At 44.1% G+C, this 25,760-nt stretch overlaps 1 protein-coding gene across 3 annotated transcripts in view; it reads right to left on the bottom strand.

Annotated features, from left to right (window-relative positions):
• LOC147432185 (potassium channel KOR1-like) overlaps nt 1-25,760 on the bottom strand; it is a 57,328-nt gene that overhangs the window by 27,217 nt on the left and 4,351 nt on the right. The gene's annotated exons all lie outside the window — the stretch shown is intronic.

The raw sequence follows: 25,760 nt of genomic DNA on the forward strand, positions 1-25,760 counted from the left end.
GATGCAATCCCAACTGTCTAACTCACATTCAATACATCCTAGCTGTCTATCTAAGGGTGCTCGAGGGATAGCTCCAAGACCTATATCACCGAAAGGATCTCAACATTCGAGAATCCCCCAGCTCAATAAAACCTCACTCGACCCTCAACAAAGGTTGCAGTAAATCTGACAGTACATAGACTTCCACAAAGTCATACATCCACAAATTTCCCACTGTATGCTGTAACCGCTGCGGCGGTTGTTTGCTGCGTGACTCACAGCCAACAAACCCTCAACAGACATACATCATCTCTGACAATACATCCCATGTAGAAGTACCTGCAATGTCAGGATGAAATCTGGAATATCAAGCAGCAAACACAAGCTACCTGATGAACTAGTGGATGTCGCCTACAGTCTGTGTGTAGATGCGCCCGTGTCGTATGTGACACGCCTCCAAGAACTGTGAGCCGTCCTTCGATGTGTAGACAGCCACAAATCAACACTCTGGGAGTGTTGATATCCTCAGCACCTGCAGTCGTAGGCCAAAAACCCCAAATTTGCAGAGTTGGATCTGCACCCGTCGAGACCACGTAGTCGAAAATGGCCTGCGCAGAACTTTGTCGAAGCCGAACGGTGGCCGAGATGACTTCAGAATGAAATTCTAAGAACACCAAGCCCTTCGGCCTTTCCCACAGGATTTGGGACCGTGTCTTTGCCTGTCGAATTTCACTCCAATCTGAGCTGGTGACTCTAGCCTCCTGCAGTGCTGCCCCGAGCCTCGATCTGAGCTCTGATACCAGTTGAAGGAGTACGAGCGGAAGTGCGACGCGAGAGAGAGTGCGAGAAGAAGAGCACGACGATATGGTGAACTCGCTCTACTGTAATGTGTAGAGCATAGTGAGTTCTTATTAGGTTTTTACAAAAGAATATGTGTACATACCTGGCGGCCCGCCCACTTACCTGGGCGACCACATTGGGCTTTATACCCCAACATAACTATACTACCCCCTGTGGTAGAATCTCCTGTACTATGAATGGTCCTTGCCAAGCTGGGACCAACTTCTTTGATTTTTTCTGATATCTAACTTCATACATTAGTGCCAGTGAGCCTTGCATCATTTTTGGCTTTCGGAGATGGCGATCATGCCATGCCTTGTGACGAAGCTGCTCTACTTCAAGAGCCTGAGAAGTCAAACGGCGCCTTTTTTCCAATAGGGCGAGACGAGAGACAGAGGCAGACCCCAAACCCCCATTGGCACACAGACTGCCTACTCACGAAGATCCTAAGTTGAATTCGAAGGGTGCTATTGCTTCCAAACCGAAGGCTAACTGAAATGGTGTGTGATCGGTCGTGGCTTTGAAAGAAGTGCAGTAATCCCAAAGGGTGCCGTGGATAGCTTGAGCCCAAGACACCGGATGGAGATGAATGCTTTCCGCAGAAGGGCTATCAGAACCTTGTTGGTGCTCTCGGCCTGCCCATTTGCTCTAGGGTAATAGGAACAAGACTTACGATGAAAAATCTTGTAGTTGGCGAGCAAAGTTGACATCATTCCATTAACAAAGTGACTGCCCCTATCACTGGTGATCTCCAGGGGACATCCAAACCTGCACAAAATATTTTCATACAAAAATCGGGCTACAGTATTGCCAGTGCAATCAGTTGTCGCCAATACCTCTGCCCACTTGGTTGCATAATCTGTAGCCATCAGCAGATACTTCCAGTTACTTGGTTGGGCCGGGGGAGCAATTGGACCCACAAAATCCATGCCCCATCTCTCAAAGGACAGCCATGCCATAGAGACCTACAGAGGAAGGTTGGACTGCTTGCTTGGTTTAGGTCCACAGCATTGACACACATCACAAACTTTCACATAGGCGATTGCATCCAAAAAAACATAGGACCACCATAGACCACTCTGTAGAATCTTTTGGGCGGTGATGTGACCAGGATAATGGCCACCAGTGGGACCACTGTGGGCATCTTCCAGAATATGCTCAACTTCATGAGGGGAGACACACTGCCTTAGAACACCATCTGGTCCTGACTTGTAGAGCTGGCCTCCAATCAGAGTGAATGGCCTAGACTTCAATAGTAATCTTCTCTTCTGCAGTGGAGACACATTCTCTGGGTATAGACCAGTAGATAGCAAATGCAAGACATCGCCGAACCATTCCGGAGTGGTATCCACCTTAAAGAGACTGCTATCAGGAAAGTCATCCTCAACCTCTATAGTTGCTTCACTTGTTTGAATGCGAGATAGGTGGTCAACCATGACATGATGTTTGCCGGGTCGTAGTATCACTTCGAAATCAAACTCTTGAAACAAAAGTAGCCACCGCCGTACTCGACCTGCAACTTGCGGCTTATTAAGCAGATAGTGCACGGCATGGCGACCAGTAATAATTGTGAAAAGGACCCCTAATAAATAATGGTGACATTTTTGTAGAGCATACACAATGGCAAAACCTTCCCTTTCTGTGGTGCTATAGTTGTGCTTTGCTTTGATGAGCAGTCAACTTGCATAGTGAACAGGGCGATCCAGGTTGAACCCCTTACTAGGTTGAGTCAGCACCGCACCCACAGCCAGTTGACTGGCGTCCATATGCACATGAAAAGGGAGAGACCAATCAAGGGAAACTAAAATAGGTTCTTCTATGAGGCCTCTTTTGAGGTATGCAAATGCTTCAGTCTCTGGTTTTGACCATTGAAAGGGTATAGTAGCAATGGTGAGTCGAGTCAATGGTTGAGCCACCTGTGCATACATGCATATAAACCTGCAATGATAGCCTGTGTGGCCTACAAAGCTCTGATTTGGGTTGATTGGAGGAGGTAACTTCAAGATGGCTACTATTCTCTTGGTCGGGCGCTAAACCTTTAGCAGATACCACATGGCCTAGCAGTGTACCTTCAGTGACCACAAAATGACATTTTTTCGGATTGAGCTTCACGCGTGCCTCTATATACCTGAGGAAGACAGCAGAGTGTTGAGTGAGGTGCTCCTCTAGATTCCTCACTGGGGTTGAACACACAACACCCGAGAAGGTTGAAAAATTTTCCATGAAGATGCGAAGATGATCCATAAGAAAAAGACAAAATATGAGATATATTGTGTGATTGAAGGAAGCTGGAGCATTTTTCAACCCAAATTCTAGTGTAGATGAAAATAACCCAGGGAGTCACAAAAGCCATTTTAATCTGATCACCTGGATGGATGCCCAACTGATTATATCCACTGAACCCATCCATGAAACTGTACAATACATGCCCAGCTACATCTTCGAGCACACGCTCAGTGAAGGGTGTGGGAAAACCGTCTAGGATAGTTACCTTGTTCAGAGTGGGGTAATCGACACACACACGGATTTTATTGGATTGCTTCTTAGGCGCTATTACCATGGGTGATAACTACTCGTAGTGCTCCACAGGTACAATGATCCCTGCTTCTTGCATTTTTTCTAGCTCTGTCTTGAAAGCTTCTGCATACTTCAGGTTGAGCTTGTAAGCGCGGCCTCTGACCGGCTTAGCCCCTTCGACCAGAGGGATAATATGGACACCCAATTCTGATGGGATCCCTTCCAAATCTTTGTAGGGCCAAGCAAAAACATCTTTAAAAGAGTGCATGAAAGAGACTACCTGATCGAGTAGTACGGGATGCTCCCATAACCAAGCGGCTAGGAGGATGTGCTAAGGGTTATCAGGGTCGCCCAGGTTGACTTCTTTGATTCGGGTCAAGAGGTGTAGCTGGGGAAGGTGCCCCTTGGAGCTTCGAGACATCATGGGCTGGTGTCTGATCGTTTGGAAACTCTGCATACTCTTCTTATAACCATCCTGGCGGAAGCTCCTCGAAGGGTAAGCCTTCAGACACAGTAGAGTGCTTTTGAGTGGGTGGGGCGTCAGACCCAGAGGATGTTAAGGGAAGAGGTGGAACGTTGGCAAACTCCTGCAGAGGAGATTTCTTTCCCCTTCTATGATGTGTTATAGGTTCACCAAGGCCGATGACTTCCATCAGGGAGACACTTGAAGCATGATCATCAGTGACTGACACTCTTGCTTTTGGGTCTGACACACTTTCTTCTGGGTAACTTGGGTCACTGGTTTTAGCCAGAGAATCCGAGAAAGAGGGTGTATCCACAGGCAAGGCTTGAATAGAGACCATATAACATGGCATCGATGTGGTAGCTTCCAACCACTGTAGTAGGTCTTCGTCAGACCAGTCAGGTGGGGTAGGCTACTCGAGGTCGGGGTTGGACTGGACTGACAAAGAGCTGTGATGAACTACTGGATCCATGCCTCCTTCGAGTTGAATTGGTTGCATGGGGGAACCAGGAGTATGTATCCACATGGCGTCGTTTCCCCAATCATGAAGTGTCTTAGTGTGCCTCAACCATGGTCTACCAATAAGCAAAGAAAATCCTCCCTCCACCTGGGAAGACTGACCACCACAAAATCCAAGCTAAAGGTGAAGTCTTGTACCTTCAGAGGCACCTTGTCTACTATGCCCACTGGATAGACTGTTTTATGAATGGCCAATGTAACAGTGAATGGAGTAGGGCAGGTAGGCTGCAAACCTAAGGCCAACAAAGTGAACTCTGACATTAGATGGATCCGAGATCCACCATCGACTATGACGCCGGAGAATTTATGCCCAAGTATAGATACAGTGAGATGAGGACTTTTGTAATTGGTGAGGGGAGCAGCTGGATAGGAAATCATGTAAAACTCTGATGGTTGTACGGGGAGGTGCCTGCCACTAGGCCCTGTACCTGGGTACAGAAACTGAATGACTGAGAGGGTGTCACTTTTGAGGTTTGCATCGAGCCGAAGAATCTCGTAAAGTGACACTTGCTTAAAGGTGTTCTTCAAGATTGCTTCCTCTTTGGGCTTAGCTCCTTCTATCGGGGCTTCCTCTGGAACTTTGACCTATTGCAAGTCGGCCACTGCTTCCAAGAAGGCTCTATCAATGTCAGATAGCATAGAGATTGGCCTGCTCTTAGCACCAATGAAGGGCTTGTCAGTTGAGTCGGGTTGTGGAAGTGGAGATTGATGAGATGGACCTTTTGGCAAGCTGAGACCAAGAGCTTCTCTTTGTGTCCAAGTGAGGACGCCAGCGGGCTCTCCCACTTGTTGTGGCCTAACCGCATGAGTAGCAGGTGATGGCTGAGAGATGGTGTTCACTGCGATCAGATTGATATTTAGGAATGTGAATTCTTGTTGATTCTGAGTTGAGCCTGAAGATGAGGATGCCCTTTGCTTGGGACAATCCTTACTGTGGTGTTCCTTAAGACTCTGGGCAATGACGACAAGGAGGAGACCCTTTTGGTAAAAGACATTTGCTTTGGTAATGCCCATATTCTCCATATATGTAGCATAAGATGAATCAATTGATGGACGAAACGGGGGACGAGGTGTTATCTGCTCTTGTTGCATGGAGTTGGAAGCTGAGCTGTAGAAGGTCTGAGGGGCTGAGGGAGCATGGGTATGATAAAAATTTTGAGACAGAACAGTAGGGGTATTGAGCAAAGGTGGCATGTAATTTGGATGGCCATAGGGGGATACCATATTCAATGTTGGTGCCAGCCCTTGTTAGAGAGAAGGAACGAGACTTTGTTGTATTTTCCACAATCCCTTGATATAGTAGCAATCCTTGTCTTCATGTCCAGACTTTTCGCAGAAGTGGCAATAAGCACGAAGGGGGCAGTCCTGTGGAGGGTGTCCTAGAGAGCGGCATGAGCTACACCATACCATAGCCTTAGTCTCCTGCTGAAATCTAAGCTCTTCAAGCTCTCCCTTGATTTGATCTAAAACCTCGTTATGTGGAGACTTCTCCTGTCCAGGAGAGATTGATTTCTCCTCTTGAAGAGCACGTTGTAGTTTTAGGGCTTCAAGTTCCCTACGTAAAGAATTCAAAGGGTCAGATGGACTTTCCAAGAGTATAGAGGCAGTCTCTACCTGAGAAGTGTCAGTAAACAGCTTCATTGTCCCTTCTATCCTAGTAGCAACTGCAACAAAGTCCGTTGGCGTCAGGTCGGAGATTCTCTCCGAGTTTTTGCTAAAAAGTCTTTGGAAGAGCCTTCTCTACCCATTTCTTGACCATAAACTCACCTGGCTGCTGAAGAAGCTTGGCGACCAGAGACTTCGTGCGGGTCATGAGCTCTGCAAAAGTCTCTTTGGGCTGAAGCATCAGGTTGGCCAACTCATCTAGAACCCTTTCTTGGAAGTCACCTGGTCTGAAAGCTTCACAAAACTGTTGTCTTAATGTGGCCCAAGTAGTAAATTGGTTCTCTGTTGTTTGCTAAGCCATCCAAGGTAGATGGGAAGAGTACTAAGTAGGCATCTTCCCGGTTGAGGCCACGACCTCTGCAGACAGAAACAAACCTCCAGGTATGGTCGTCAGCATCCTCTGTGGAGAGACCCTTGAAAATCAGAAATTTAATATTCACCTTAGCTAGAACGCTTGTGAGCTCCTCCATAGCTGTCTGTGTAGGATCTTGTTGCATTGGAGCTTGCTATAATATAGTGGATGAGAAGTTTATTGATGGGGGTGACTGGGGAGGTGTCGAACTGGTTGAGGGGGAAGGTAGGGGTAATGGGGCTGGTGGACTTCTGCTTGGCATGAAGGGCTGATGCTTCTTGTGGTAGTACTTCAAAGGACTTAGTAGTGGGCTTTGTCGCTCTTTTGACTGCCTTGTATGTGTCATGTAGTAACCAAAAGCCCACCCGAGCTTTGAGCACGAAGACCTTTACTTACTGCACACTGGTCCAGGCTCCACTAGACCAGGACGAGGGACTAGACCTCTTGGCTAGACCTGGACGAGAGAGGGCTAGACCCATCCTAGAGACTACTATACTTGGACAAGAGAGGACTTGACCTAGCCTAGAGACTACTAGACTAGGACAAGAGAGGACTAGATAAGCAAGCCTAGACGAGCAGGTTGACAGTAAGCAGTTGAGGGAAGTCTAGACGGGATGAAGCTAAAGCAGGGCTAGACCCGTGCAAACAAACCGAGTGATACAAAGAGTTGAAACCAGAGCTGAGGCAGGCTCAAACCTGTGCAAACAAACCAAATGATACAAAGAGTTGAAACCAGGTAGCTCCTCAACTTGACTTTCGACGGAGTGAGACTTCTCTTGAGGTCCCACTGAGTGCGCAAAAATTGAGAGCACCTGTAGCGGAGATAATGTGTCGTGCCCTCTATAGTGGGTGCTCCTCAGTAGAATGTGCGTGAGATCTCACTCCACAGAATGCAAACACAAATGATAATGAACAACAAAGCAACAACAGTACGACTCAGTAGAACCTGAACCTGAACATCATGAATATCAACAAACTCAAAGAAACCAATACTGACTCTAGCATGGCAACACCCTCAGCTCCAGCCCAGATCTGATAGGTATAGTATGGGTGTCGAGGATCAACTATGCATGGATGGTGCAAGTGTGTTGTGCACGACTCAAGATGATAGACTCTTGCCGACCACACAAAAGTAGATGATCGATAAAAACCAAACAGCTACAGGTATATACAACCATAAAGAGCCACCAACGGCTCACCAATATCTAATCTAGCTAAGAGACTCAAAATTGTGGTCGTGGTGGTCTGGCCCCGCGACCACTAGACCACCAGCCGTATGCCTGCCACGTGTCACTGCCCAGGCAAAAGTCCGTCCAGTGTGGACTCAGCTCAACTGCAACTAATTGGCGTAGTGCGTGCGACACTGTAGCCCTGCTACAAGCAATTTCAATATGTGTTAACCCTCATGGACACCCTATCACCTATCACCTACGACAGACGCCATATTATTTATTTGGTAGAGTTAGGGACCGGGCTTGTCGGACCAATAGGTGTGTAGGTGTGTCCGTGTGTTAACCCTCACGGACACCCTATCACCTACGACAGACGCCATATTATTTATTTGGTAGAGTTAGGGACTGGGCTGGTCGGACCAATAGGTGTGTAGGTGATCGCCGATGAGAGGTGCACCACTTACCTTATTTTTATAGCAGTTGTGCAACGATCGGCCACTGTGGGCGCCCATGTGTGAACGGGTCAAACTCTTATAAAAGGTCCATTTGACCTAAAAATACTCATTCTCTGAGGTGTAAGCTAAGAAGTGCTCTTGCTCCATCTCTGTCTCCTTCTGCTTCTTTGTGTGTGTGTATGCTAGAGAGAGAGAGAGAGAGAGAGAGAGAGAGAGAGAGAGAGAGAGAGAGAGAGAGAGAGAGAGAGAGAGAGAGTCATCGAGCATTGCGGCGACATCGGCGGCGACGAGGCGGTAGAGTGCGGCATCGGCGACAGCTCCTTCTTCTTCACAACACAGGATCCTTCACGACGGCAGCATTGAGAGGTGAGTGACACACCATTGTTCTTTGAGCTTGCAAGGATTCTCTAGCTATGTGTTTGCAGCCTTTCGAGGCTCGCACACAGTGCACAGGCAAGTTACAGGCAAGTTTCGAGCCTTCGACACGTACAACAAAGCGTACATTTTTGGCGCCGCTGCCGGAGACAACCTTGCATTAAGCCTAAGGAGCACTCAGTGCTACCTCTGGAAGCTTTTCTTCCATCTGTTTTCTGTTTTTTGCTGAGTTCTGTGAGAACTGTTTAGTGACTATAAAGAGAAGATTAGCAGGTTTTTGACAGATTCTGTTAGTAAATATAAGCTCTGTTAGTGCTGCATTGTATTGGTTTTTGTTAGTTTTGCAAGATCTGTATTGTGTAGGTGTTAGTAGAGCTGTTAGTGAGCGTAGACAGTGAGAAGTAGAGTAGACAGTAAATAAGAGTTGACTGTGTGTGAGTGTGTAATTTTGTGTTAGACAATTAATTAACTATTAATTAGTTGTTAATTAGTTGCAAGGAGGTTAGACAAAGCTCCTAGGAGCTGCTTTGTGCGCGTGGAAGCTCGGCGTCCACGCGGTCACATTATCCTCACAAAAAGTTTTTTTTTGAATTTTTTATATATAAAAAAACAGAATATTTGGGACTAAAAAGAAATTCAAAACTTAAATTATTTTTTATTATTCTAAAAGGAAGAGATCGAGATCTTTCCTTTTAGAATATTATTTTAAAAGGAAGAGATCGGGATCTTTCCCCAAGCCCAAGCCCAAGCCCACAAGCCCAAGCCCAAGCCTCAGTCCTCAGTCTTATGATATACTACTCACACTACCTTATTTATAAAGACTAAGATCTCAAGTGAAGGGAGGGCATGTGGGACAAGTTCCTCGAGTCCTCCACCATCCCCTTCACACTCACCCTTTGGACTTACTAATTCTATCCCTCTCCCTACCTAGGAAAAGACTAGTTTTAGGATTCCGAAGGCTGTACGTAACCGAATCGGGAGCTCTAAAGCACGGCACGTCCTCCTAGCCAAGATGCTCGTTTTGAGCTATCATACGCCAAATTCTGTGGCTCGGTTTAAAAAAAGGACCAAAAATACCAAAAAAATGGGTTGTAAACACGTAAAAAACTAGGTGAGCGGCCTTCACGGACACTCACCAACACTTCTAGAGTATTGAGGTCACATGCACCTATGCTCTGGTCGTATGCTAGAGGACGAGCACATCGAGAGTGTCTCTGTTTAAGCGGGCACTCATTATTCCTCTACCATAGGCTCTAGGCCCTCATTGAGAACCCTAAGCAGTACCACTCAGGACCCGCATATTGCATCTAGTGACTCTTCCTCTGACTACGACGTCATGGAGGGTTACCCAATGCCTAATCCCCATAACTCAAGCCAAGACATGCATGCCATGGGTCCACGGTCCGGGCTAAGCGTGCTTAGCCGCTTCAAGGATACCTTTAGTAGAGCCACTCGGTCCGAACATGGAGCTAACGATGTAAATGAGGGGGTGGGGAAGTAAATTTGCCATTCATGACCAACGTAGACCCCATGCTCTTGGAGAGAGTGCACGTAAATACTCCATTCACTGTACCTCCTGACTCTTCAAAGCTATTCCCCTCCGAGGTTATATTACCTGATGGTAGAAGCCTTGCCGAAGTGCAAGAGGTTGAGCAGTATATCATTGTGTCTAGGGAAAAGGAAATCGAGAGATTACGCAAGGCAAAGCAACAAAGAGAGTTAATAGCAAAAGCCCCTGTGTCAATATCCTTGCTAGGAGAGCAATCGAGTGCTCCTGAATTAGCGACCACTAAGGGTCAACCCATAGAGAGCCACATTGCATTTAGTGCAAAGGACACCTCTAGCACCTCAATCCTAGATAGAGCGTTCCTAAATGAGAACTGGAAGTACGAACTACATACGGAAACTCTAACAGACCTATACACAGGTCACACCTATCACGTGGGTTGGTTAGATGTCCAACAATCCACAACTGGTGCTACTAGTGTAGGGGATCAACAACAAAGAGTTTGAGAGGTCATCCATAGGGTTATTGAGCTAGAGAGACAGAAGAAGGGGATCCACATGCCTTCAGTGGGTCTCATGATATTCTTAGATACAGGGAAGGCTAAACGGCCAACCTTATTGCCAGGGGTCTCAGTGCAATCTGAGCCCACAAGTGATAGCCTTACCTTTCCAAGTCTAGCTCATCTTTCCCTTGAGGACACCACAGCTACAATGCCTACCCCAATGATGGGCATGCCAAGAAACACATCATGGACCTCATTTGTTAGTAAAGCACCGCTACATGGTAGCTCAATGCCTGCAACAGTACCTACAAGTTTGTACCAATCGTATACACCTACGGGTCCTCGTACTCATGTAGTTCCTACCCCCCATTGTTTCAACAACCTATGCTCCACAACCACAACACCCAAACTCTTATTTTAATGGGACCATACCGGCTAGCATTAGCATGTCACATCCGACGTCTGCTATGCCTAGGGCCACACATATGAACTTTGGACCACCACATGGCACAACACCGTACCAAACTTGGAACCCAAGGGCTTCCTATGCGCCAAGCCCAATGCCAATACCTACTCCACATGTAGTCTCTGGAGCGCCTTCACCCACGGTGCCTACTCACTTAGGTGACTTGGCAACATTTGCTCAAGCTATCGGTTGATCTATTGCTGAGAATGCATAACACACCTGATAGAGAGCCTAGAAGTAAGGCAATACAAATAGCCAAGCTCACACAAAAATTTAGTAAAGACGGAGATGTGAGAAATCATATCGAAGTGTTTGAACAAATATGCGATTCTCTAGGAGAACACAATGACCTGCATATGCGTAATGCTTTATGACTAACCTTAAGTGGGAAGGCTGAGGATTGGTATAGAACTCTAAGGGTGGAAGAAAAAACGATTTACCCTACTCTTAGGAGACTGTTCTTGAAAGAATATATACGAGAGGGAGTGCTTTGGGATGTCTCAGCTCCAGAAAGCCCAAGGAAAGGAAGAAGAGTCCGTGAGAGACTTCATTAGTCGCTTAAAGCATTTAAATTCTCGTTGTAATCCAAATAAGTGCTTCAATAATAACCAATTGCTTGATAGATTCATTAGGGGATTACGACATGAGGATATCTACAATGGCCTAGTCATTAGAGGTATCACCACTTGGGAAGCAGTCACCATCAATGCGATTCAATTGGAGGATAATTTAATGATTCAAGGAGAAAGAGTGTCTGTTGAGCCTAAATCTACTAGCTTGCAAGCATCGGGGCATTAGCCAATGACCCTAAAGCCAATTGCTAAGGAGCCCACCAAAGCCATTCAAGAGAGTCTTAGGGATAATCGTGCTCCGCAAAACAATCATATGTATCCAAGAAGGGAGCAACAATGGGGCTCAGTATGCTATGGTCCGCATAGTACCAGTGAATACCCTACTTTTAGAGTAAAATTCAATGGGAATTGCAATGCCTGTGGGAGATATGGTCATCAAGCTAAGGATTGCATAGTATTTAAGTGCGCGATGGCCAATAGACCAACCTTAGCATGGACGGACACACCTCAAGTGCTGCATAGATGCCGGCCCCACCTCTTGAACAAACTTCACAACACATGGTCCCTAGGGCCCAAAATGTTGTCCAAACAACACCCTTACCACCTCTAGTGCTAGGACCGCAACTACCACATCCGAGAATCACTTCTGTGAATCAAGTGGGTTGTGAGTTATCTATTGCTTGTTTGGAAGGCTGTTAGGAAGATATAGACCCTAATATTTCCTATGGGATTGATGCGCTTGAAGAAAGTCCACAATACTACATGGAAGACTATTGAAGACAAGTCAAACCTATCTATCAAGTAGCTGCTCTTGCTGCAAGAGGCCAAAATATCAATTACACTTCCAAGAGACCACCTCTTCAATGCTATAAGTGTGGAGGTCCACATCGTGTGGCCGAGTGTTCTATTAGGCTACAAAAGAACGCCACACTAATGCAAACCAATCAAGTGAGCACGTCTACAATGCCGATACTCATGTGTAATCGATGTGGCATAGATCATTTGATTGCCCAATGTCCGAATAATCCAAATGCGCCGAAGATCACGCCATTAAACTTGATTGAGGTTACCGAGGAGCCATCACAAGGTACACCTGTGGTAGTAGTAAATGTACTCACACGAATGATGCTCCAAAAACAATATTATATTTTTGAAGAAAGAGGCACGGCATCAATTGCCCAATCTCAGAAGAAGAAGAAAACACGAAGGAAGAGATCGCAGAAAGCAGCGAAGTTAGATCCGAGTTCAAAGACCAGTATAGGGACTGGTGATGACCCCGTATACATGAACGACGCTGAAGAGGATTCTGATTCAGGTGAAACTATGGAGATCAAAACGACCACTAGGAAAGAAACCAACAAGGAAGATCATCATGAGTCACAATGGCCAGGACCCAAGAAGAAGATAGAAACTTACCCAAACCCTACAGAGAAGATCGAGCGAGTCAAGCAATTAAGGAGTTTGGTAGAAGATACACAAAGGGATCTAGAGCCAACACCTAGGCAGATCTAGATTACAAACACAGTGTTCCCTACGCAACAACAACCTCACAAAGTCCATAGATCCCTAACCATACCTAGTGTCATCTAAGAAGAAGGTGACTTAAAGTCATAGGAAAGTAGGCGTACTCACTTCTTATTGGAAAGAATGTTTACAGAGGGACTACCTTACCCTATTGAAGAAATCGAGATCCCGTCTTCCCCACGTCAAGGGACTAAAACCCAAAAGGTGTCATTAGGTATTGCCAAATTGATGGATTTCATGGCTTCAGAAGTTAAAACCACCATCATGTCCAAACTATTGAAGACCCTGAGCTATTCTTAGCTCTTTTAGCTTTCCTTAATGGAGAACTGAAAGTCGGGCTACCACAATTTGCACAGATGGATGGAGCTAGGGAGATGCCAATAGAGGAAAAACACTCAGATCCACATCCCAACCTAGATAAGAACTCTGTTGTAGAAATACCTATTAACAAGTTAGGACAATACTTTGAGGGCGATGAATCCAATGCGACCATACCAATCACTACCAAGGGATTAACTGTGAAGGGGATCCTTAATGGTGGCGCTGGGGTTAGCATTGTGACTAAAAATTGATGGGAAACTATGGGAAGACCTCACTCTGGGATCACAACCATAGTAGTAAAGATGGCAATGGGTCTATTGTTAAACCTATTGGGATGCTATAAGATCTCAAGATCAAGGTCTTTGGACACAAAATAAGAAATACCTTCATTGTTATGGATTCCTCCAAGCACAGTATGACATCTGAGATGATCTTAGGACGTCTTTTCATGAGGGAAGCAAAAATGATTCATGACTATTCTAAAAACCATGTCTACTTGCAGTTCCAAGATTTTGTCATCCGAGTGGATCTTGTAACTGGTTGAGCACATCCTCTAGGAAACAGGTTTATAATTGATCATAGATCAGACACCACAGTTCACTCGGCCTCATTGCAGTATTGTTACACATGTAAAGTGAACACTGATGTTGGGGAAGATTCTCCTTATAAGGATGTACTACCTAGGATGACTGAGTCGGACAATGTGGATTGGGTCCACTGAGAAACAATTATAGACACTTGGAGAAACAGGGGGACGACCTGGGTAACACCTGAGGGGGACGATATGCCACCACTCATACCCTTAAATATGCTAGATGCAATGCATATAGCTTCTATTGACCTACAAGATGAAGGTTTGGCTGGCATTGGAACCAGTAGCGTCTCACAGGACTACAGCTACAGCCCACACGATTCAAAGTCAGAATTATCAATTGAAATTGACTCTGAGGATGAAGAATCTGAGTTAAATCTTAGTGCAAATGTGGGAACAAACCATTCAGGGCCCAGTGGTACCCTAGATGACAATCTATCCAAGGGAGCAGAAGACACAAGTAGCGATTCATCTAGTGACATTTCATTAGAGATCGGTCGTAATCGAAAATTAGCCAAGAAGAGTAAGAGATATAAGAGGTGACGATATCGAGCAAATGTGTGTGCTAGAATAAATGAAAAGAAATCTACCGCAGAATGGCTTAATTATATAGGGACATGTGATGCTCATCGGAAGTTGGTAGATAACTGGGGTGAATACTTTCAAATCGTTATGTGGTGTAGTCCACAACCCATTGAGATCGCACGACTAGAGGCTACAGAGAATCCAAATTTGAGCCATACCGTGAGGAGACGACAAAATCGAGAGTTAGCTCTACAACAAAAGGAAGCGGAAGTGAAATCACAATCCACAGAACAATAAGATCCCACAGATTTACACCCTTCATTTGAAATCCTACACCACGGAGGAGCGTAAGGTTGTGTATACAAAGGCTCAAAGAATACCTATCGATGGAATTAATGGAGTCTATGATGGTCCAACAATAGTTAAGGAAATAGAGTTAGCAGACCCAGGTGAGGAGTCCAAACCTGTCTTCATTGCCCAAGATTTGAGAGAGACTGAGGAATACGTACTTAAAGAACTTCTCAAGGAATCCAAGGATATATTTGCTTGGACATATCATGATATGAAAGGTGTTTCACCTTCCGTGGTGCAATACACAATCTCCATGAATAGCATGGCTAAACCAGTTCAACAACGACCCTACCCAATGAATCCTAGGTAGGCAAAGATTGTTCAAGAAGAGATTGAAAAGCTTGTGAAATGCGGATTCATATACCATATTGAGCACTTAGAATGGGTGTCTCCAATAGTGATTGTGCCTAAAAAGAATGGGAAACTCAGAGTGTACGTGGATCTCAAGAAGGTCAATGCCGCCACTAGGAGGGATCATTACCCCTTGCCATATTCAGAACATGTGCTTGAAAGAGTTGCCAGGGAAGGAAGCTTATAGCTTTTTAAATGGTTACTCTGGCTACAATCAAATCACAATTGCGCTAGAGGACCAAGTTAAAACAGCCTTTATAACCGAATTTGGAGTGTTCGCATTTCGTGTTATGGTTTTTGGCTTAACCAATGCCCCTGCAAAGATTAATAAACACTGCTTTTAGAGAATATTTAAGGAAGTTTTGCGAAGCTTTCTTGGATGATTTTTGTGTTTACGAAAAGTGTTTGAGAAGTGCAGATTATATCGCATCTCCTTAAACCCTTTCAAATGTCAATTTTGGGTTAAACATGGAGTCATTTTAGGGCATATAGTGTCCAAAAATGGGATTTTCACAGATGAGAGCAAAATTAAAGCCATTGCTGAATTGCCACCGCCTACGAATTATAAAGGAGTTCAAAGGTTCATGGGCCATGTTGGTTATTACCGACGGTTTATTTTAAACTTTGCCGAGATAGCTCGTCCTCTTGTATAAGCTTCTTATTGAGTTCCACTAGACCGGGGAGTGTGACCATGCTTATGAGTCATTGAAAAAGACCTTGACAAGCGCTCCCATTCTATGAGTGCCTAATTGGAACATAATTTTCATGTGCATATTGATGCATTAAACTTTGCTATTGGGTGTGTTCTAAGCTCAATTAGGAGAACATAAATTCGACTACCCCATTAGCTTTGCAAGTCGTCAATTGAATGATGTCGAGAGAAACTACACCACTACAGAGAGGGAAGGTTTAGCTATGATCTATGCAGTAAAGAAATTTCGCTACTACCTTCTGGCTTACAAGTTTGTTTTCTATGTTGATCATCAAGCCTTGTCGTATCTAGTAAATAAACCTTATTCTACGGGAAGAATTACACAATGGTTGTTAATTCTTCTTGAGTTTGATTTTACTGTTGTGGTGAGACCTAGTAAAAGACATGTCATGGCGGATCATTTGTCTCGCATACCCAATGGTGAAGCCCCTATTAGAGTCGATGATGAATTGCTCAATACTTCCTTATTTCTAGTCGAGACCATGTCTGAATGGAGGGAGAAGACTGTGAACTTTCTGGTTAATGGTTTTCCATCCAAAGAGCTTCGTAAGAACATAGCTCGAAAACTGTTAAAAGTCGAATGTGAACCGTATTCTCTCATTGCGGGAACTCTATACAGGCTAGGGAAGGACAATATTCTTAGACGTTGTGCACGTGAGGATGAGTATTTATACATACTGCAAGAAGCCCACATGGGTATAGCCGGAGGACATTTCTCAGGGGAACTAACTGCTAGAAAGGTGTTGCAATCAGGCTATTGGTGGCATACCTTATTCAAGGATGCATCACTTTTTGCAAAAGGATGTGATGAATGCCAACGTTACAAGATCACACAACAAAAAGATAAGATTCCCTTACATCCTGTTAAAGTGACTCAACCATTTGAAAAATAGGGTTTAGAATTTGTAGGCCCAATTATTTCGACAACTCGTAGCACTCAATCTCGATATATTATAGTTGCCACTGACTATGTGGCAAAGTGGGCGGAAGCCAGGGCAACAAGTAAGGCTGATGCAAGGTCAACTGCCAAGTTTCTCTTTGAGAACATTATTACAAGATTTGGTTGTCCCTTTGAGATCGTGAGTGACAATGACACTCATTTTATAAATGGAGTGATAAAAGAACTCACTACCAACTTTATGATAGCTCACCATAAGTCCACACCTTATTATCCGCAAGCAAATGGCCAAGCTGAGAGTACCAACAAGACCTTAATCTCTATCTTGACCAAAACGGTGGAAGCTCATCTCATAGATTGGGATTTGAAGTTGACTCATCCCTATGGGCTTATCGTACTTCTTACAAAGTGGCTATTAATTGTATACCATTCAAAATGGTATATGGCCAAAAGGCAGTTATGTCATGGGAGTTTGTAATTTGTAGTGTGCGTGTAGCTTCACAAGAAGGTTGGGATGGTAACCCTTTAGTTGAGCGTTTATATATCCTTGAGAGATTAGATGAAGAAAGACAATTGGCTGTGCAAAATGCACTTGTGGAGAAAGATAGAAGGAAGATATGCTTTGACCGTCATCTAAAGAACAAAGATATCAATGTTGGTGATAAAGTCCTTATGTATGGAGTGCGTAACGAGAAGAAAAAGTTGAAATATGCGGGAAAAGGATCATATAGAGTATGTGAAATCACCCCACAAGGTACCATTTGCGTGGAGACTCTTAACGGAGTTGAAACCATTGGATCCCTCAGTGGGAGCAAATTTAAAAGATACTATGATCCTTTAAGCCAAGAGGAGCTATGTGCCATCAATCAAAAAAAGGTAGCCAAGGCACAAGCCGAGTTGAAGAAGATACAAACTCAAGCTGAGGCTAAGGAGTGACAACAACGTATAAGATGCCAATGAGAGGCCAACCAAGGAGTTACACATGCATTCCACGTTAAAACAGAGGATAATTAGTTGGACTCTAACACACCTCTACGATACCCTATTGAGCTAAATAGCGCCTATGGAAAAGTGCTATATAACGCTTTATTGGACACGGGTGCTAAGTATAATCTGCTATCATATGGAGTGTGGTGTCAGTTAGGGAAGCCATCTCTATTTGAGAGTATTATCCACGTTAAGGGTGTCAACAAGAAAAAAACCACGGTTTTTGGAATCTAACACACTTCTGTCAGTTATGACAACGGGGTTGTAGCTCAAGACTTTTTGGTCATGCCTGTTGGAACTATGGAGGGTAATATAAACCTATGACGCACGTGGATGATAGCACTATAGATGGGGGGACTGGGGGTGTCACAACGCAAAAACCAACTCTTAGATGTACCACTCAAACCATAGTCCCTGAGATATTGCCTCTTAAGGAACTAAAACCCAAAACATTGCATGTCCAAGAGGTCGAACAATATGTCCTTATAGCCCAACTCTCTAGAGCTTCAACTGCTGTAGGTTGAAATAAAGCTTGAGACATACAAGACCTATCCTAATATAACAAAGAAAACATACAAGTGGATCCCTAAAGCTTCTTTAGCGACCATAGCTAGTGCTAAGAGACAGGAACCTGGTAAGAGACGTCCCACTTGCCCCAAGAAATGTAAAGAAGCGTTGCGTTGGATTTCTAAGAAACTATTGGAAACCCAAGGCTACTATGAAGGAAATGATCAAATTTGGGAGAAAAAACGTAAATTGAGCTCTTACCTGGCATCTGATCCATGTGAGCCCAATCCTATAGCTCCAAAATGAATTGACGATTGTGAAAAGAAAAAAATCAGAGAATGCTACACATTTGCTCCAAAGCTAGTTTGGATACCAAAGAAAGAACGATTTGTTCTACCTAACTCAGAAACAGGCTTCTTGCTCTTTATGTAGTTCCTATATGGAAATAGAAGCTTCGATACAACCTCCACCTACCATTGTACGTATCCATACAAACAAGGAAGAGTTTGCACCTCCCGTTGTAAGTTCACCACCTACAACAACGTTGCAAATAAAATCATGGGAGAGTACCTTACCACCCTTGCAACTAGATGATATGCATAGAGTGGTCGACAACTATTGGTTAAAGCCTTCACCCATAACAATTTGGAACAATTGGTTTCAAAAGGTGATGACATCATTCTAAAAAGTATGATCTACCCAAGGAAGGGAGGAGTGCTTGCTGACAGTCATCATTCACTCACTCTCCTCTTAACCTTCCTCCCTGATCTCTCAATCTCCAATCTTAGGGAATGTATATATAAAGCCTTATACTCACAAGATAAAAATATAAAAGTAAAAGAGCAAGAGCCACCAAACAAAAATCTGGAAACCTACGAGTTCTATACATAACACAAAATCATAAAAACACATTATGCAGAAGGACACGACCTTTTGACACGACCCTTATAATATTTGCACTCTAACCATCATCTATCTGTTTGTACAGATATAACTAGTACGATAGAGTCATCCACTCCTATCTTGGGTGAGAGGTACTCTCTTTACTTTGCACAAGTGTTTCATAGAGTCTACCTAGTGTTTGCATGTGAATGGGATTTGGTAGATACACTAGCCTGTGAGGAATTTCGAGGAATTAGAATGGTTGATATGTCTCTTGACCACAACCGATCCATACTTAGTAGAAGAGGTCGACCCAATTGCACAAGACTACCCTCTTGACCAAGATGACTATAGGCGTCTAGTGATGTTCTTAATGAACATTTGTGCCTCTAATGATGAGGAGAGTTACATGATTACACGGATGACACATATGGTCTCACAGATGATGACTTCATTTTTCTTGATGATGACAAGGATAGGGGTTTAGCCTTAGGGTTCCCCCCCCAATCTCTACAATATCCTATTCTCTTGACTCTCTCGGGGGAGTGCAAATAATAAGGTTAGGGTTCCTTATGTTGTTTGATTGTGTTCAATAAGGGTTGGTGCCTCTTCCCACTGATGTGCCTCCTAGAGATATTCTTTGTGTTTTCTAGTGTGTACAGGATGTTAGGACTTTGAATCACTTTCTCTCGTTCACTCTTCAAATCAAAGCGCGATCATCAACACAAAAAGGTGTTTCTTGTCCATTAGCATTGCCCCTTGTCTTTTTTGCAATCCATGTTTGTCTGCTTTAATTGTGATTGGTAGCAAAATATTCCACACATTTTCTTAGATTAAACATTAGATTCTATATAATTTTTTGTCATAATCCCTTGTCTAGGTTTCAGAATCAAGCAGTCTGACTAAGCTAGTTTGACCAAGTTAGGAGTTAGAGATTTTCTCTTAATACCATGGGGAATGCCTTCCTATAATCAATGGTTACTTTAGGTTCTTAATCCGATCTAGGCAGCATTGTGTGCAATGTACTAGGGCTTCCTAGTGGGCTTAGTCCCTATTGACCTTTAGCTTAAGTATTGTAAAGAGAGTTTACTAGTGTGATGAGCCTGGGAGGAGTAACAGTGTTATATGACCCCCGAAAGTTACAAAATTAAAATGCTGAAAACGAGCAAATAAAAAAATCAAAGTGCTACAATGTAAAATCTTAAGCTGGAAGAGAAATCTCAGCTTGATTTGGTACTTCACTCACATGTATCGCCTGTGGTAGTAGAGCCCTAGAGGTTCCCAGTGTGGGCGCTTTTCCTTGAAAAGCAAAAAACCCAAGGCATACAAAGTAAGCACACACATCAAAATGGAATCACTGTGAAAAGACTTTGGGGGGTCAAAGAAAAGGAAATGGGCTGGCGATGATTTCATGAGCAATTCCTTTTATCGTAGCTTAACTACAAGGTCTTCTAAACATAGCCTCTAGTCAGCCCTCGGACATGAAATACTTGGCTCTCGCGATTAAACAACTAAATTAATCAGAGAAAATTGAGAAGCTTGCCCATGGTATTAATAGTTTACCTCTAGTGCCTTTCGACCGTTAAATTAGCGACCCCAGACTTCTTTAGTTTTTGATCTTTACAACTGTTTACAAGTGTATATGCTTTTTAATTGTATACGAGAATGCAATTACTGTGCCTACAACTGCATATGCTTTTTATTTGTATATGAGAATGCAGTTATGGACCCAATTTTGTTTGTGTTTGCAGTGACCGAAGAAGGCTAAGGACATTCACCTCAAATGCTCTTCCACCTCGACGAACGAGCTTCAACTCAATAGCTTCCGAGGACAGAATCTACATCAGGAAGAGGACATTTTAACCCTCACGGACACCCTATCACCTACAATGTATGCCATATTATTTATTTGGTAAAGTCACGGACCGGGATTGTTGGTCGAATAGAGGTGTAGGTGATCGCCGATAAGAGGCGCACCACTTACCTTATTTTTACACCAGTTGTGCAACGATCGGCCACTGTGGACGCCCATGTGTGAACGGGCCAAACTCTTATAAAAGGTCCATTTGACCTAAAAATCCTCATTCTCTGAGGTGTAAGCTAAGAAGTGCTCTTGCTCCATCTCTGTCTCCTTCTCCTTCTCTATGTGTGTGTATGCTAGAGAGAGAGAGAGAGAGAGAGAGAGAGAGAGAGAGAGAGAGAGAGAGAGTGAGTGATCGAGCATTGCGGCGAGATCGACAGCGGCGAGGCAGTAGAGCGCGGCATCGGCGGTAGCTTCTTCTTCTTGGCAACACATGATCCTTCACGACGGCAACATTGAGAGGTGAGTGACACACCATTGTTCTTTGAGCTTGTTAGGATTCTCTAGATGTGTGTTTGCAACCTTTTGAGGCTTGCACATAGTGCAGAGGCAAACTTTTGTAGCCTTCGACACGTACGGCAAAGCGTACAAAATGCTTGCCACAGAGACCATGGACGACTATAACCAAAGGTTTCTTGACGTATACCTTCCAGTATCCTTCTTTAGGTTCGTTCCCTTGGAGGCCCAATGGAAGCGATACACCATTGGACTACCATCACCATTGCAAGAATATTGTCTCTCCAAGCAAGTCTCCACCATGCAAGAGCTTATGGACCATGCCGTGGTCGGCTACAAACTGATGAAGGGAAAGCTAGAGTTTACCACAGAAGAACCTCCGGCCACTAACCACAACTCTCGGCAACAACAAACAATTTCTCGGGAGCCTCGTTAAACCTAACCTCAAAGGCCTCCTTTGACACCTCAACAATGAGACACCTTATTACACGAAGGCCGATGTTTTGGATTCTTTCAAACAAGACAACTATTTTGGTTGTCGCCAACGCACTGACAAACCAGTAGAGCAGATGCCCACGCCGACGGTCGACTGAAACCCAGGACCATCCCTAACCAAATAAGCTAAACCGGCCATTGGATTAGTAACTGACATCTATGGCATACGTCTTGAAAGTACAAGTGAATTGTGTTGAGCATATGGCAAAGTCAACGGCTTGAATGCCCTAATTTTCTTTGACCCAGGAGCTACCAAAAAATTCATCCATCCAGATTTCTTGAAGCAAATGCACTTTGATTATGATGTAGAGGGTGGAGAAATTGAAGCTAAGCTAGCCATGGGGAAAACTCAGAATGTGGTACCGCTCATTCGTGCTCTTCCAGTGACTATCCAAGATTATCGCGGAAAAGAGAATTTCCACATTATGAAGTTGGGCAATTGCGACGTTCTCTTGGGCATGCCCTAGCACGACAACAATGATGGCACTCTCCAGGTTCGGAACCGAACCGTCACCGTGATGCAGAAGCGCAAGCCAGTTGTCCTCGAAAGTTTAGTTGTCCGAACAAAACCTGGAATGAACTCTCTAGTTGTTTTATAGTTGGATGCTTTTGAACTCTATTTGAGAAAGCATTGTTTGAAATGAATGATATCTGTTTTAAACCTGTCTTGGTGCCAATTTGAATTGTCTGACTCTGGATTTAATATTGGTTTCAATGATTGGTAATTTTTACTCCCAAGTGTAGTGAGAAATGATGTTTGAGAATGCTTGTTCATACTCATGGCGTGGACCCTTGTGGTTATTTGCAGGGGGAGTATTGAATGATTGAAAAGTGTTGTTTTTACTCATGGCCCAGACCCTTGTGGTTATTTGCGGGGGGAGTATTGAATGATTGAAAAGTTCTGTTTTTTCTCATGGCCTAGACCTAGATGGTTATTTACGGGGGAAGTATTAAGAAGTCTGAGCAGTGGTTACTCTTAGCACCTCCAAACGACGCAGGCTACAATTTGGGGGGCGTTTGGTTGTAAAAGGCCTCTATATATCATGGACTGGACCTTTTTAGGTTATTTGAGGGAGGAGTGATGAGGGAGTCGTTGAACAGCTCATGGCCCAGACCTCGATGGTTATTTGAGGGGGGAGTGTTCATCGGTGACTCTATGTTTCTATGTCTTGTAACATGCATATGTGAGCATTTGTGTTGCATTGTGATGTGCACCCACTGAATATTCCTTATTGGATGAGATACTTCTAGGAAGTCAACAACCCACTGGATATTCCTTATTGAATGAGATACTTCTAGGCTCAAGTATAGATGCATATAGCTTTGCCAAGCAAGGTTGGATCTCTTGACTTGAGTAGTGGTACAATCGTAGATGTACTCCACGTCTAAGAAAACCCCTCACACATGGCCTTGTTGAACATGAATGCCAACAAACCATCACTATGATCCCTAGCATGTATAAAATGCTCTGCCACTATACCATCATGATTATGTGCTCTCCCTATGTGCAATCTATCAATGAATCAAGTAGTTTTCATCTCCCTCCATTTCATCTATTTTCACATTTAATAGGTTAAAAAACAAAACAAAAGCTGTTTAAATAGATATGATAATTTTTTAGTTCCGCTATTGTTTCGCACGTATCTTTGGCACGATCGATCTTTGGAATCAAGTGACCAGGGCCTAAACGAGTTGTTCATTTCAATTAGCCATAGATTTCGATGGCTAACACTTCAATTGGCCTCACCATCTCTACTGTAAAGGAAGTTGGAACGACACTGCTCCGGCGGGTCTAGCAATGGTGATTGCTCTGCTACTGTCTATAGAGAGGATGCATATTGTGTCCATGTCTCTATAGAAGTAATGACTGGAGAGGGTGAGTACTCTCTAACGAGTTGCCAAGCCTGCCTGAGTCCTAGGTCAAGAGTATCTGATAAATATCTCTCTCAAGATGAGCTAAGAAAGCTCTCTTCTTTCGCCATATAAGGCGGCGAAAGAGTATACATGATTGCCCATGTGTGAACTCTCCCAAAGCCACCTCTCTTTGTAGTCGGTCTCTCATCTCTTGACACTTGTCATCATACCCAACTATTATGAGGCGTGCTCCTCCCAGACAGTGATCTCCCACTTGGTTGATGATGGGAAAAAGCTATGACTGCTTTTGTGTGTATCGTTTGTGTCAATATCTCGGTGAGCTCTAACAAGGGTCTATGTGTATTCTCCCATGCTAGAAGATTATACAATTGTTCTATATGCACTCCATCTGTCTCTCTACACAAGTGGTATCTCGGATGGCGATTTGCTACATAATGAAAGCCACCAATAGTGTAAGCAAAATCTATCACAAAAGATATATGAGCATGACCAAACAGGTCTGGGCGAGACTGATAAGTCCTCAATGCATGGTATAATTAATGTGGGAGCCAAAACATAATCCACAGTGCTAGCACCATGTCTATGTAGGTCGCCCACCATCATGCGGTGCGTTTGTCAAGTACTACTACTTTCCTCCTCTATAGAAGGCAAGTTTTTCCTTCTCTTTGGCAGCAAGGATCTCGGCATGCATTCTTTCATTTGTGCTAGTTGAGACAACGTAAGATTATCTCGAAGAAAATCCTTGTTTTCTTTAGTGTCGGACTCTTTTTTGAGGAAGTTTCTTCCTCTCTTCAATGGTAGCGAAACGAATGATTAGAGCACGTTACTTGGAGGTTCCCGCAACACCTCCTCCTTTCTTGCCTACTCTCCATACTCCGGTGTGTTTCGGCTCCATGATTCCCATACGCGAATAGAGACTTTTCACTTCCTCATCCACATTGTTGGTGTCCTTGGCACCCGTAGCATAGAGAAATGAAATGAAATGATATATTAACGTCTTCAAAAGGCCAAAATGACCTATGAGACCAAGCCGTTACAACATAGTGAATCTGATACCATGTCCGAAATAAAAAAGAACTGAAACAAAATACAATGTGTAGTACAATGAAAGAAGGGGGGAAGATATGGTGGAGATCCATCCTCATCTGCACTCTGGACGTCGAGAGAGTATGGCTCGAATCCTCTGCTATAGTCTTCGTCGATGTTGTGTAGCTCCTCTCCTCAATCGTGGGCGTCTAGATCTCCCTAGCTTCAATGCTCGGTCTATGAGAATGCAAGTAGCGGTAGTATGAGTGCGGGCAGAGCTCTGCATCTGCTCTTCTGGCTGCTCCTCTGGGGTTCCAATATCTAGTATAAAGAAATCTGTAATCTGTCTCTGGGACCGTCTTTCTCCAACTCTCCTCAGTAAAGTGTCTTTGTGCCTGTGTAACTCAAGTAGTTACAGTCCAAGACATCTCTGATCCTCATAGAGAGAGAGAGAGAGAGAGAGAGAGAGAGAGAGAGAGAGAGAGAGAGAGAGAGAGAGAGAGAGAGAGAGAGATGAAATGAAACGTTATTTTAACGTCTTCTAAAGGCCAAAATGACCTATGAGACCAAAAGGTTATATCGATGTGCGACTCTAATACACAGTCTTGGGAACATAAAACTAATGAAAATAAATGAGGGTACCTAGAGTGGGTAGGTATGTAAGCCTACCCTACATCCTCAACATCACATAATACATCATCTCAAAACATATGGGGAGGGGTACAATGCTAATGAGGTGTAATATGGAGATAGAATACAATGGTGCTCATCACATGAGCTCTCTCATGGGTCTTTGCAGACTTGCAACATTGCCTCAATGTCCTCAATAGTCAGCTCTTTTGGCGGGGGGGGGGGGGGGGGGGGGGGGGCGGCAGGGGGCTCGATCTCGTTTGATAATGGTCCATAGCCTGTGATGTAGACCTCATCTATGAGGATCCTTGCATCCTCGGGCCTCATATTGAGCGGCCAAGCTGGATGGCTCGATGAAGAAGGATGCCCAAATGAGAGCGTGA

The sequence above is a fragment of the Adiantum capillus-veneris genome, chromosome 20, assembly GCF_014529385.1.
Source record: "Adiantum capillus-veneris isolate H3 chromosome 20, ASM1452938v2, whole genome shotgun sequence".
In the NCBI taxonomy this organism is placed as follows: Eukaryota; Viridiplantae; Streptophyta; class Polypodiopsida; order Polypodiales; family Pteridaceae; genus Adiantum; species Adiantum capillus-veneris.